Source organism: Cydia strobilella, chromosome 10 (genome assembly GCF_947568885.1).
Source record: "Cydia strobilella chromosome 10, ilCydStro3.1, whole genome shotgun sequence".
In the NCBI taxonomy this organism is placed as follows: domain Eukaryota; kingdom Metazoa; phylum Arthropoda; class Insecta; order Lepidoptera; family Tortricidae; genus Cydia; species Cydia strobilella.
In genome coordinates, this window is record NC_086050.1 from 5,002,882 (window position 1) to 5,019,195 (window position 16,314).

Below are 16,314 nucleotides of genomic sequence, written 5' to 3' on the forward strand. Positions count from 1 at the left end.
CAGCCCATTTGTTAAGCTTGCGCTTGCAATTGGAAAATAATTATTGCACAGTGCGTGTAGGAAATTCAAAGGCATTTCTAAGAACGAAATTGTATACTTATAATTATGAATGGCTGTTTTATCATAGCCTAGCGTAGCCTAGGGCTTGCCGGTGACATCAGCGACCAAGAAGATGAACATTATAAACGAAGAAAGTCAACTAAAATAGTTACCTAAAGGTTTAACTTTGTCCAAACTTTTTGACATATATGTTGTAATCCTAGTTCCTAAATTACGTTTTTGTTGCTAAAGTAAGTACTTACCTACTAAGCAACCTTTAGACTGAAATGCGAAACGCGAAAAAGATTTTATTATTATTTTGCCTGACCGACGAAGCATTCGGAATAACACCCTACACGTCTCTACCGATATTGACGAGTCGCACTGACGAGATAACTCGATCATATGCGCTTGGTTACTGGAAATATGGACATATCAAGTTAGTTAGGTTGATATTTAACACAAATTGACTGCATGCTGTGAAGTAAATTAATATAAACCATGCATGTTTTGCTGCTTCGTTAATTTTGCATATTCGGTTATCGCTGTACTGTGGCATTATTTTGATATAATGTGGCTAGATAACGTAGCCCTGTAACAAAAGCAATAAATAACCAAACTACGACTTACACAAAATAAATCTATTAGTAGGTAATTTCTCCACTGAAGTAAAATTAAGTAAGGTTGAATTGTAAAAATTTACGTAATTCTAGCATCTAAGTGTAGCTAATCAATCTGTAATTAGTAATCAATTAACTTAAGACTAATTAAATAGTACTTGTATTTATTGTACATTTGTATAATTATATACATAACACTTTCATGCATGTAAGTAAAACAGAAATTACTTAATTGTAGTACCTAACACATTTTACAAAACATTTAATTTAGTCATAGCTTTCTGTGACCTAAATCTTATAATTCCTATATGACGTGGAAAAAATAAATGTCGAAATATTTGAACAAACATATTATTGTGACATAAAATGTCAGATGTTATCGTAGACAGGATAATAATATAATAAGTGTGTTGTAGTAGTCCCTTGTGTATAATATTGCCAAGGTGTTGGTTACACACTGGTGGTAATGTACCTATCAAGTTGTTGAAAGCCTTGAGAAGGTTTTATTAAAGTACCTTACCTTTGTTATCTAAATATAATGATAGTCGTTAAAGCTAATAAGCAGGTCCCTGGCGATTAAATTATAAGAAAAGTGTGTTAAGATCAAAATAATAGGTGTATGAATTGAAGAAAAGCTTCTTATGTGTAATTCATTAATGCTTGTATACACGCGTAATTCCATTAAATATCATTCTATTTTTTCTTTCTCTAATCTAGTAATGTTCGCAATTCAAGGAAAAGATAATGGGACGAATCATGAAAATTACACAAATAGATGAGAAAAGTATGAAGATCATAATTCTTCATTTAAAATAGCACTCAACAGTTTTATACCTACATACATATTTTATACATACATTGACGTAATGTTTTATGTACAGTCAAGTGTAAAAGTATAGGTGCACTCATCATACTCAAAAATATGTCCCATAGCTCTTATGTCAGCGAATTAAGAACTATGGGACATATTTTTAAGTAAGTTGTATGCACCTATTTTTTTAACACTTGACTGTACATGTTTTTTGTGTTTGATACCTATAGATAGGCACTACAGTAAATAATTACGATAAATACCTATAGGCACCTAATATAGGATAATTACTTGTTGTTTAAAACTCATACTTGGTTTTTATACGTTGTGTTTACTACCTGTAATACAGTCCATAAATTGTAGTAACCATAACGCTCTGCTACCGTCGTTGTTGGAGATTCCGTAGATTAATAAATAAACCACCATATTAGGTTTTCTTAATATATTGTGCACTCGGCAAACGTCCGGAGGAGAATGACTTATTTACAAATGTGACATCTCTTAGAAAACTTCTTCTAAACAGCCAGTTTATACTGCTACATCATCCAACTTCCAATAACGCACATGCCAACATCATTTTTGAATGCTAGTCCCAACATTACCATGTGTATTGTCAATCAAAATCTAGAGACACCCAAAGCGCAACTGCAAAAATAATCCAGCAAATCATTATGGTCTCCAACCTCTCTAGACACTCGAGCTGTCACCCGAAGTGCTTATACTTGAAGAAATACTCCAGCATTCTGTAGCTTTGCTTTTTGCGTGAAAAAACATTTTCAGGCAAAGAGCAACGCCTGGGGAAAAAGATTTAAAAGTTGAAATTGTTCATGGCTTCGTTTATTTTCGAATATTGTTTTTGCGTATTGAGTTTTTAGGCTTAACTTCGCCTACGAAGTTAAATGTAGATTTTGTACCTATTAACAACACCTACCTATAATGCCAACTCATGGCACGAAAACTAGTGATATTTATTATTAAAGTTTTTTACCTTAAGAGGCTCGATATTAGACATGATATGGAACCTCTTTACAGTAATAGAGGATTACTGAGAAAATATAAAAAGATACATTAATAAACCTTAATAATAAACATCACTTAAATATGATTAGATTAGACACCTCTTGACAACCCTGAGCCGCTCACACCGGTGTTGCCCTTGAGCCATCCTAGATGTCGCTTTTTGTGGGGGCCCATCTTGTGAGGGCGAGTCACCGTCTGTCGGAAATAAAATTGCATATCGTTTTATTAGACTGGCGTCCGGTTTCTTATCCCATAGCTCAGTACTTAGTCCATCACTTTCACCCAATAACCTAGTTCATTTTTGATTCCATCAACTCCAATAGTCCTTACAGCCTGGCGTGTGCTGCCTCTGCGTGCGTCCTATGACACGGGCAAGGGCAGCATCCGCTTGGTGTACCCCTTACATTTCATTAAAGTGTCAAAAGGGCCTCTACGTGTTGGCTTCGGCTTCACGCACGCCTCCCAAAGGTCCGGAATACCATTGTTCATTGATGGGAAAAACATCACTTTAGTAATCGTGGCGCAAGTTAGCACACGTATGCCTTTTATTTTTATAGAGCTTTGTGGGTTCACAGTTATAAAAGAGAAAGCATTTTTATACATATAATTTTGTAATATTTCATCTAAATTAACTTGTGCTTTGAAATGAATTAGGGAGCGTAGCTAGGAAACCAATCAAATTATTTCATTAAAATATTTTGATTTGTGTTATTTTAAGTAGAAACACTACTATATAAATTCACATCTATACTACTCATCTATCATAGTGTGTCTCAATCTGCTACCGAAATTGCTGTGCCATTGGAAAAGTGGAACAGAAACGTGCAATACTAGGAATTTGTGCTTGTCAAGTCCGTAGATAACAATCAACAATGGCATTGTCCACTCCAACACTTTTGCTAGTTGACGATCAAACTTTGACTTGCATTTCCTAAACAGTGTATTCATGAATACATTCTATAGACTTAACCCTATAACAATAATTGGAGAATGGAATAATAAAAAAATCTTTCATTAAATTCTTTTATTCAGTTGATCGAGGCTTTGGCCTTTTGATTGCTATAATTGAATAAAACTAACACTTTCGAATTTCGAAAAAAAATTTTTTTTATGTAGTGCGATGCTCTGGCCTCTAGATCATGCTGTTAAAATAAATACAGTAACAAAATAGTTATTTGTTATACAAGGGTGCAAAGTTGTATTTTACCCGCGAGTGTAGAATTGAAACACGAGCAAGCGAAAGGATTCTATAGGTGAACCACGAGCGAAGCGAGTGGTTCTAAAATAGAATCCTGAGCGTAGCGAGTGTTTCAACATACGAGAAGTAAAATACATTTGCGCCCGTGTGTAACACAAAACTTTTCACCTCACTATAGCGAGGAAAGTGCAACATCCACAGGCGTTAGATCATCTTCATCACTGGAATCACTCATTTCTTTACGATATTATAACAGAAAACTCTGGAAGCTGTGTATTTTTACGCGAGTCGGTAAGAAAAGGTTTTAAGTAAAAAAATTGTTGACAATGTTGACATTTCTGATGTATGAAATGTCAACGATGCGTTTTGAAATTGCATCGACTCAACTTGTGCGTTCAGAATGATATTTAACATCATTATAAAATAAAAAAACAAACGTTTCTTATGGAATTTTAAGGTTTATGACTTAAAATCATTAAATAAAGCTAAATTTGGTATTTTTTATTAGATTCTCAAACCATTTATTTAATGATAATTAATATCGAACGAACCATTATCATGAGCGTTTTACGTTTTGTTATCTGTCAAGCTACTTAAACACGCTCCATCCAAGGTCAAATTACTTTCCCCACTAGTGGATAAAACGCGTTTTTCCCCGCTTGTATTGAAGGATAAACGACAACTTTCCGAGCTAGTGAGGGGAAAATATAATTACTTATATCACTACCAACGCGTGCCAAAAAATATGCTCGGACTGCTTTTAGTACTTACATAAATAAACCACTTTAGAAAGGAAAGCTGAAGTTACAATAGCCACTATGCTACTAAACTTTCTAACTCCTAAAAGATCGCATTCCATTTTAAAATGCTAAAGTGCAATCAAAGTGTCAAAATAACACTACAACGGTTATTATCCTGAATACCAAAGTAAGAAAAGTGAGTTTGTACTCGTACAGGTAAATTGAAAACTAGCATTTGTCATAGCTTGTATGCCATTGAGATAAGGTTTACTTTCGCCTGGCGTATGGGAAAGTTTCATTAAACCCGTAAACCTGGTGTCCTAATCGTGCTGTAGCCGCCTTGGAAGTCATGCGATTTGTCTCTAAACGGTTATTTTAAATAAGTAGCTGATGTAGCGTTAACAAATAAATTTATACCGTAAAAACTTACTAGTAGGTATACTTGATGAATATTAAATAATCTAAAAGTACTACTTTCATTCAGAACTGCACGAATATGATGCGTAGCGCTTTTTTAGTTAATTTCGCGCTTATTTAACTAGGCATCTAATTACGCCAATTAAATAGTTCTTTACACGCGCAAACTATTTCATCGATCTTATTTTTTAGTCCAAAAAAAATAACAATTGAGTCACCGAGGCAGCGCCATAATGGATTTTCCATTAGGTTCAGTCGTCAGCTAGGTTTAAAATGTTTGCATTCACTGCGACATTTTTGCTGCAAAAATGTCCGCCACGTTACGATGTTCTAAAAAAATCTGATAAAGCTTTACCTCAATAAAAATTTTTAGTCAGGAAATTTTTTTATGATTATTTTACTTTTTTGTTTACACGGCATTATTAGATAAATAAATATTTAATTAACACATTAAAATTATACTTGATCAGATAAAAGTTACATTTTGTACGGTAACGCAGCAGAAAAAAGTTGTCTCCCATACAAAAATTAGGGACACAATACTTTTGCAATTTTGATTGAAAATTTCAGTGTTAATTGAATAGATAGATGCAAGAGCGCTTTCACTATATTAAACCAATTCTTTGAGTATGTAAATGCGGGTTATGTATGTGTAGCCTTTAAGTAAGTATAAAGTATTTAGGGTAGACTAGGAACAATTGAAACAAGTCAAATTTCTCGAAAACTACAATAACTACGCAAATGACGTAGTACTCAGGCCACGCGGTCAGCCATTTTTGAATCCTGGGCCAATAATGATCAAGCGCGTAAGCAGTGCGGAGAAGCCGTTCAAATTTTTTGCATTATAAAGTGAAGTACTTGTACTCACATACTTTTTCGTTTAATTTGTTTACGTGTGTATTTTGAGTACTTGTTTTTGTTTGGGTTTTGGATGGGAAGCATAGAAAATTTTATCTGCCATTAAACAGCGCAGCGATGGTGCGTTGTTTCTAAATAATATTTGACCTGGAAGTTAAACTTGCAATATGGGGTAGGTAGAAACAACGTATGTACTTGGCCCCGATTGAAAAACGCTCCCCGTGTTTTAATCGTCCCCACATATAACCGACTAAAAGTATGGTAGTATTTGTATAGGTAGTTATTTGTAATGGTTATGATTGAAACATTGTTACAATTGAAACAAGCTTTAGTATCGCTATCGTTATATCATATTGTTGCATTAAAACTTCTTTGATTAAGCTCGGCGTCTCAATTTTTTTTCGTATACTTTAATAAAGATTTTCAGACGCTGATAAATTGTATTTTTTTTTTGTAATATGTTTATCTCTAATTATAATTTAAATGTATTTCTAACTGTAAAAACAAAATTACAGGCCATCAAATATAAATTGTTTCAACTGTCCCCAGTCTACCCTATTCATTTTTCTGGCATATGGGCCTGGCAGGCGAGAAAAGCGTTTACTGAATTTTTATGAGAAATTACTTCAGGCTTAGCTTCTTTTCCACTTCTTTTCTGACCTGAATCTTGGGCTGCCTAAAAGTAGGTAATTTATTAACATGATAACTTAAGTTTCGGTAGAAAGTTAATTATGCCTTTTCCATTTCTTTGTTCATCATAAAATATTTTTAAGTTAAAATACGTATATATTTCTATGCTGATTAATTTCTTTGATAAGAAGCAACAAATATCGTTTCCTCATTCAAAGTTTTTGTTTTGCCTAACTACGGCATGACCAAAAAAAATAAAAAATAGTGAAAATATTCAACTAAAATGCTTTATACAACTTGGTAACGTGGAAGCTATATTGAAGTAGCATTTACTACGGTTAGAATCGTTTCTAGGTTAATATAAATTTATGGGCCGCTTCTTTATTCGAGATGCATCCCGTAGAGGCTGTATAAACATTTCAATCGAGCTCAAGATGTGTGCTTAGAAATGTATACACATCTCATGGAATAGGGGTTATTCGAATCGTCAAAGCGACAGATGTGACGTGGATAGTAAAGTGCTAAGTAACAACGGTTACTTTGACGAATTCTCCGAATCGGAATCTGTAAGATGGAGGTACTTCCCCAGTTGGGCTCTGCTCTAGATCTGGAATGACATCCGCTGCCCTGTGCCCTACCACACAAAGCGAGATGACATTCACAGTGCCCATACCTCTCTTTTGGACGTAGTTTAAGGACATACCCGGGTCCATAATTTCAATACGATTATAATGAGCAACATAGTAGTTAGTACCTAAGGTATAAAACAGTTCCAGGTATAAATTAAAGCGAACCAGTAACGCTATGTGCAAATAAAAAACTTTGCTACCCTTTCTAATAACTCTACACAACCATTTTCGTTCAAAGTTAGAACGCAAAACGGGAAGCCCAAAAAAGGTAAAGTTGAGAAACAAAAGCTCAAAAAGGTTAGAGGGATATTTTATTAAAATGATGCCACGTGATCGTCATTCAAAGGTCGAGTCGAGTATTCTGAATTTATTTTAGGAACGTGTTTTTGTTGAAGTAGCCGTAGATTTTTAAAGCTTTTTCCTGTTATCTAGTAGAAGTTAAATACCTACCTATAAGAAATAATTAATTGCCAGTGAAATTTCGTTTCAATCGATTTGCCAAAAACATGAAATCATGGATAACAATAAGTAGTTATATGTTTTACGAGGGGTTATTTGTTTTGTTTAAAGTTGTTGTTTAACTTCTTGTGCTAATATTGATATCCGAGCAGGCGAGATTCTAAAATTGAACAACGAGGGTAGCGAGTGGTTCGAAAAGTAGAATCTTGAGCGTTACGAGGGTTTCAAGTCACAAGTTAAACAAACTTTACTACCGAGTGAAACACAGCATTTTTCACCACACCAACGCGAGGTAAATACTAACTGTAAAACATTACAAATCCAATTAATCCAAATATTCGCTATTCGATATTTATGATTCAAAATCATCACTTAAAAGTAAATTCTACCAGCTAACACAACGAAACAACTAAAACTTTGCATCGAATACTTTGCCACCCTTGTGTATAAAAGACAACTTTCTCATCAGTTTTTTAACAATCAAGATAGCCTTTACGAGCTGGTGTGGTGAAAAATATATTTCTTAACAGGTCCTACAATATATTTCAAAGCCCAACGGCCGTTGCAAAAATATTTTCTTTCCTTCCCCTTCGACCTCGTTAAACCTAAATGAAGACTGCCACGTTAACAGCGCCGCAGCTACTGAAGTGTGCGACATGTTTTACAAATCACCTAACGCTTGTCTCTTTAAGTACTCAGCAAGCTTCGTTGCTTAAATACGGTACTCGACTGAAAAGCTCTCTATTATATCACGATTGTATAAAATACTATTTAAACGGATCGATGGGCACTGCAGTGGTTTGCCAGACTCAAGGCCAGCGCGCCGCCCGGCAACGGCCACAATCATCATACGCACTGCTCACTGTGTTACGAGTAGAGGAGACCAAGGAGAGTTGACACAAATTTAACTTTTTAGAGTTCCGTACCTTAAAAGGAAAAACGAAACCCTTATAGGATCACTCGTCGTCTGACACAGCCTATTTTCTCCGAAACTACTGGACCAATTAAGTTGAAATTTGGTACACATATGTAAGTTTGTGTTTGTGACCCAAAGACAGACACGTAACGTAAACAAATGAATTTTAATATGGGGGCCACTTTTGGGGGGTAAATGAGAAAATAAAAACTAGCTGCTGTATTAATACCTCAACTGCTCATGTGAAGCCTAAACCATATGGTTAGGTACATACCTATGATGAAGTTGGTTGGAATGGAAAATTAAGCATTTCTTTCTTAGAAGTCTTACTTCTAGCATCTATAGTTTGCGAGATATGGACGCGGTGTCAACTTTTCTTTGTGTTAACCTACCTCTGTCTCCCCTACCAAACGGCTGGATTTTGCTGATATTTGTGTTTCTCCATAACAAAAATAAACGTTAAACGTTAGCTACAAGATATACCATATACATTCATTCTTTTAAGAAATGGCTTCCATCAAATTTATGATGATTTTGCCATTGTCAAAAGTGTCCTCGTAGAGCATGTTGTTCGGTAATTGGTTTTAGTAAAGTTATCCACTTGAGGCTAAATGTACATTAAAATGTACATATTGACTGCAATCTAATTTGAACCTTTTGATGAAACAAATAGAGAAGCATTTCTTTTGTTTCACTGCGTTGTAAAACAAACGAAATTCGTTATTATTATTATTATTATTCGTTCAAATTAAAAATTGAAAAACTTTATATGATGGGTCTTACGAGGTTAAAGCTGAACCACAGAATAAGTTGTATAGTATTATCATACAGAACGGCCACGCACCGCCCCGCCCCGACTCGAATTACCTCGCCCCGCGACAGCAGATTGACGACATTTTGCCGACCGCTCAGTACTGTTTTTAAGCAACTTACTTACACAATGACAGTGTACAGACGTGCCGTTCACACATAGAAACGCAAGTGATTTTGATGTATAGCGTGTCCGCCCTGTGGCTGAACGTTACAAATATACACGATGGATTGCCGGGTGTTGACTAAAGAATGCTTAAACGCATTTCAAGATTAATTCCTCATGAGCTACTTTCACGTTAGTTATCTGCATAATAAGCTATCAATATAACACTTTAATGAGCAAGAAACATTTTATATTTCAGCCGAAAATCGTATATACATCAAGTTACTCGAAGTTATTGGCGCTTTCCATTTACTGCCAGCATAACCGCTTTGTAGTTTACATGCAATCACAGACTTGCAATTTACACTCGTGGCTATGTCGGTGCGAGAAAAAAGCAGTGCAAATGACAAGCACTGTCAAGCTATTTATTAATGTTTAAATCAGGGATCGTTACCGGTATAACTTAAAATCAAAATATCACGTAGCATTTGAAATATTTCTTTGGTATTGTAGAATGGTATTTAGGTAAGACAATGAGTTATCAGATTACTTATTGAAATGGAAAAATATACATAAACAGCCGAGATACTGAAATTGAATACCGGTTAATTTGTATGAAAAATATACCGGTATTCGATCCCTGGTTTAAATCTTGCTTCTGGAATATCAGAACCTATTAGATTCGATACAATGGCCAACTTTGGCGAGGTTAGCTTAGGTATTATGTAAAACGAAACCTGTTTATTTTATGTTACGATAGGATTTCCAACATAATCCGCATTAAACTTTAAGCTGTTACTGCGAGTTTTCAGTCACGTGCCTTTACAATATACTATGTACTAATAATATACTTATCGATGGCAGGTGGAAAAGCTAACGGAATCAAATAATCAAACTTCATCGTAACGACGTGATCAAGGCGCTAGATTCTAGGGTAGGTATAGATTTAGGCTAAGAGTAGGTATTGAGAGCGTGTGTAAACTGTAGAGGACAAGCATAGATAGGAGCCCCGTTGATTGGCGTGCAGTCCAACTGTCCATACAAGTTTACATTTTTAATTTAGGCTGTAGGGGGCAGCGCCTGTTTTTCGTCGTGAAGTATCAATGTGAAGTTTAACATATCGATATAGGCCGCTAGATAGCAGACCCTTCAATACGCTTTTTCAGTATTTTAAGAAATGAGTGCTGCAAGCCAAGAAATATTGAATTTTTCGTAGCACGACTACGATGCGTAGGTCGTAGATGTTTGCGTAGCGCTGTTGCGTAGATGTTTTCTCTCGTCATTATATTTGCATTTTGAAAGCGTGTAGCTTTGCGGTGAACGTGCGTGACTAATTAGAAAAGTAAACCTATTCTTAGCTTTTCGCAATTTATGTTAACAAAATCTTGAATATAATTTGGATACAAATAAATAAGAATGAGAAAGATTATCATCAATCCCTTTGTTTAGAGTCTTAAAACTTCCGCATTATAATATATAATTTAATCAATCTCTATGCGCTGAGCCTTAAAAATAAATCGAATTCTGAAATTCCACACGTCTTTTTTCGTTTCAATGCCAGCGCTGGTATGTGCTGCAAAATGAAGGCTTATTGGAAAACTCTCATAGTCTGCATTTTGTAAGGTCAAGATTTGATGCACTACAAGCAGGTTTTACAAGTGAATTTGTTTTTGCTAATACGAAACACGTGCAAGCGTAACATACTGATAGATAAGTAAATAATCTTACATAGATCGAAAAAAAACTTGAAACTACTTATTATGGGTACTAAGCGACAATATACATAATAATATAGGTACCTACCTAAATGTGTAATTACTTAGATAGGGTTAGACCAAGATAAGTCTGCAACGATTTTGATAGCACACGCAGCGCGTTATTTATACGAGAAGTCAAAAACTTCTATGCGTGTGCTATCAAAATCGTTGCAGACTTATCTTGGTTTAACTCTAGAAAACATCCATAACATAGGCACACAAAAAAATTGCCTAAAAAACAGACATAAAGCAGCCTCTGGATTTTTCATAGCATAATGCCATGTAAGGGAGGACCGTCTACAGGCTCTTTCGTTACTTTTAACCGCGATTTCGTCGCGTCGCTACAAGTAAATGCGGCCCCACGCGGTCCACACCAATTTTGGTGTCTAGCTATAGTAATTGCCGCGCACCGCTAAGGAACGGACGCCTGCTCCGCTTGCGCCACCTTGCGGTCATATCTGTCGTAATAGACGCGTTTTGTTAGAGTGAACCTTCTGTACTTAGGTACTATTATTTATTCCGTGCCTGCGTTTGTACATTTTGTACACATAGGTACTTACAGAAGATCGTTAAAGCATGAGCGAAGCTCTTCCTTTCTGACTACGTCTGAGTTGGTCTGAGCGACGCACGTATACGTACAAAATGTACAAATACGAGAAATGAAGAACTCTTAGTCGGAAAGCCCTAGGCTTACCGGCAATAAATATTTGCCGGTTTTCTCCACATTGACCTTATGCAAAAATCCATGCAATGCATGCTTTAACATTAGTCCTTGAACTCAATGGATAAAATCTAAGCGTAACACGAAAATTGGTGGGCAAAGTTTAGCTAGTAAAGTAAGGCAGTGCGTTTATTTTTAGCGCTACCTTGGAGGATACGGAGGAAACAAACTACTCATTATTTAAATACATATAATACAAGATTACTATGAGGAAATAAACAAAATTATTTTTATAAAAATATTTTTATATGTGTTAAGGGGCCCACTGGCTATCAGTCCGCCGGACGATATCGGCCTGTCAGTTGTTCGGAACTGTCAAATTTTTGTTCTAACCGACAGGCCGATATCGTCCGGCGGACTGATAGTCAGTAGGCCCCTTTAGATTAAGAAGAAACACAACTGTAGAAATTTTAAACCGAAGTAGATATCATATACCTAATACGAAAAAAAAAAGTGACCATGACCAAGGCCTCCAGTGCCCAGGGCTGGAATCTAACCAGCGTTTACTGCATTTACGGCAGATGTGGTGTAGTGATTATATTCCTTTGGTTTAGTCCGCTTAGCCACCCGAACCACAGATTATACATCGTCAGGTGACAACCAAAACACTAATTACTACCAGAAGTTAATAGCCATAGTGAACCATATTAATCCCTAAATAAGGTTGGTTTTTGTTTAATATGTTTTTAGTAATTAGTGAGTTATGGTTGTCACCTGACGACATGATTGTTAGAGACATGACCCAGAATGATGTAGAGTTGTAAGACTTGTAAGGCTCCATATCAATTAGGATCTACGTTCTTGTCAGAAAAACACTGTTGAATGGCAGCGCACTACAGGTGGGGCCCTTGACAGGTTCGTTCAGCGTATGCCGAATTTTGGCTGATAGATTCATGATAATGATAAAATTTGAATTTCGTCGTTCGTTTTCGTAAAACTAACTCGGTAGGTACAATAAAGAAAAAAGTAAAGATATGTTCATTGGTTTCTTGCTTTGCAAATAAGAATCTGGAGCAATTTTTTCTATTAAAACTATTAACTATTACCATTTAGTCGCCTGATATTAATATTATTTTTTATATCGTTACATTTACCTCTAGGAAATTTTAAAATAACTTTCTGAACGGGTTAGATGCGGCTTAACGAACCGAAAAGCTTATCCGATGTAAGTTTTGCGGAAAATGTCCACTTATCCTATGTAGATTGAAATACAGATAAAAATTCGAAGCTCGATTTACTTTAGGTAATTCCTGGAAAATAAATAACTTTATAATATGCTTACGTTTTTGTATAAATGCTGTAAGTAGTAGTTAATCGTCTCCGGTAGATAACTCTAAAAGGATAACTCATGCCAGAACGGTCCGGATCCGGACTGAGATGAAGGACACTTCGTTTCCTGTGATAGTTGATCAGTCTTGATGCTTTCTTTAGAACATGAAATGTGTGTTAGTCATTATTAAGAAATTACCCATCATCCCAATATGTTTTATAATCCACTACATAATGAATATATAGGTATAATATACCAATATAATTGCCTATAGATATGTATTGAAATAACTGCTATTAACTGCTTATTCTACCCTTGACAGTAGTATTATACTTTCACTCAAAGGCTATGGAAATGTACAAGCAATTTCACTTAGTATGTTTAATATCATTATACCTGTACTATAATACCTTCATCATAAATCATAAATACTTGAACCTTTCCGGCATCGGCATGCCGACATAAAGCCGATAAAGTTTGTGGTTTCCACGAAATCTATTGAAAATACAATTTATAGTTATGTGGAGATACTACCATTTGCGGTATTGATTTTAAAAGGATGTTCACTATTTTCGTCAACGTATGGTACCTACAATTATAATGAAATTAGCTGTAAAAGTGAAAAATTAATTACTAACTTGACGTAGGAAGTAGGTAGGTGCTACGTAGGCGTAAAACTTATCATTGATAAACTTAAACTATAACATTGATAGCAGTACTTTGGCCTGATTTGAACCCTGCACCCACTTGTAACTAATTCAACTTTTCGTAATTCACGCTTGACCGGGCCGGGACAGGGCCGGAGCTTCCGCTGCTTCGTTTTCTATGAAAAGCACCACGTGAACACCGATCAGCCGTCATAGAAAATGACATGTCAGACGCCTCGCCCGGGCCCGGACTGGTGTAACGTCAGTCATCCTTAAACCGTAACGGAAATGACCTATAAAATTTTGATAAATTGATAACGAACCTTCACTTGAGTTGCCGCTTTTATAGCCTGTAGCCCCGAGATTTTTAATGCCTTTTAATTTCCGTGTCACTAAACTCTCAAAATGATCTGGATCTATCCGCGTGGCTTGTAATCAAAGACAGACACTCGGCTGTAGACAGGTAAAAGACAGTACAGATGTAGTGAACAATCCTTTGCTTTGTTCGTATTTGTCATGCTACATCAGTGAACCTCAGTACTTTTTGTACTGAGACTGACTTTTCAGTCAGTATAAATAATTATAAGTCAATTTTTTATGTATTAATCCATAAGTACTAATCCATACTAATATTATAAATGCGAAAGTCTGTCTGTCTGTCTGTCTGTCTGTCTGTCTGTGTGTACCCTCTTCACGCTTAAACCGCTAAATCGATTTAGATGAAATTTGGTATAGAGATAGGTTGAGTCCCTGAGAAGGACATAGGATAGTTTTTATCCCGAAAATCATCCCTTTAGAAAGTAAAAAGCGGGGTGGAATTGAGATAATTAATGAAGTGTCTGCTAATTTGTGTGCATAATATGCTCAAATTAAATAATTGCAATAAGATTTTCTCCAGGCGCTATTCTTACTCTAGCTGGGGTTACTAAGTCCACGCAGACGAAGTCGCGGGCAAAAGCTAGTTGTATATATTTAGGATAACACGTTCGTGCGTTTCCTTGAAGATACAATGGTAAAGGATTATTCACTACATCTGTACGTTTATTTCAACAAACCAAAACAAACATGAAATGAACCTGTATCGTATCATAAACAATTCACGATAATCAAATGTACGGCTGAAGAATCAATCGCGTGACCGGCTCGCGTTACGGGGCTTATTGAATAATACCGCAGATTGACCAGGCGTGGCTTTTGACGCTAGTAGGCTGCGATACTGACGATAATAGGGGTTTTCCTTTTTATATGGAAAAAGATCGAGCGATATTTGGACCAGCGACCTTTAGCTTCACTACACCGTATAAAACAAAGTCCCCCGCCGCGTCTGCCTGTTTGTGTGCATGTATGTTCGCGATAAACTCGAAAACTACTGAACGGATTTTCGTGCGGGTTTCACCTAGGTATGAATAGTGATTCTTGAGGAAGGTTAAGGTGTATAATTTGTTAAGATTTTGTGTAACCCGTGAGAAGCCGGGGCGGGTCGCTAGTTAGCATATATGTACTAACTAGACTATCGAGCTTTCCCATAGATTCGAAGAATGTTTTATTTATGTACATATGTTGTTGTTTGTGTTTTGTGTTGTTACTAACAAAAATAAATAATCCCTTAACTACTTCGGCTTGGGAGATTGGTAGAGCCGCTTACTCGATGTTTTAAATAAAAGTATCCAAACAAAGATACCTTCATTCCCTAAGTAATTGTAAGTATATGTATTGTTTTCTAACTGACACTTTAACGGTTGTCACACCTTACGAATTGTTACATGGCGCTTAACCTTTAGAACCAATATATTTGAACATTTTAGTTATTAAAAAACTCAAGGATACCTATCCTTGAATTTTTTATCCTAATCTGCATCGATTGTTTTCAATACTCATTCTAATCCATATTAATGAGTTTGGTTGCCATGATGGCGCACAACCGTTGACATTTTGGGATGCAATGAATAACTGAACAGTTAGCCTCCCACCGCACGGTGGGGCCGCCGCGGAACAACGGCGGTCATAAGTAGGTTTTAACTATATAGATACTACTGTTATTGCATTTCTTAATATTATTACGCAAAAATCTTAAAAATGTCATAATTAAATATCGTAAAAATTGTATACATTAGAAAAAAAATAATTACATAATTCTAAATTTTACACAAAAACAAAATAACAAAACAATGCAGACGAAAATTTAATTATTATATGTGATGTCAAAATTCATTATCTGTAAAATTCATTATTAAAAATTCAAATTCTAACCAGAAACTTAGGTTTGAATCTGGTAGGAATAAGTATTTACGAACTTTCAGGTCTCGAAATCATCTTATGAAACTAGGCATTAGTTTTTTAATGAAGGAAACATCTGTTATAATTATTAAGAATTTCAAAAGCATACGTATAGGAAGTCCCTAAATAACAGCTCACTCAGCAGCCCGAGTCTGTGTTTCCGCACGAGTACAATCTGGGGCTCTTCAAGGCAAGAGTTAATAGGTAAGAGTGCTCCACTGTAGACCGCATCATCACTTACCATCAGGTGGGATCGTGGTCAAACGCCTGCCTATTGAACATTTAAAAAAAAACTGACATCCATAATCTGAAGATAATAATGTCTAGAAGAGAGAAGTGTATGTACTAACAAAGCATGTTCAAACATCCAAATATACCTATACATTAAC

At 35.7% G+C, this 16,314-nt stretch overlaps 1 protein-coding gene across 2 annotated transcripts in view; it reads left to right on the forward strand.

The window, feature by feature from the left end:
• LOC134744644 (uncharacterized) overlaps positions 1-16,314 on the forward strand; it is a 42,587-nt gene that overhangs the window by 10,452 nt on the left and 15,821 nt on the right. The window lies entirely within an intron of this gene.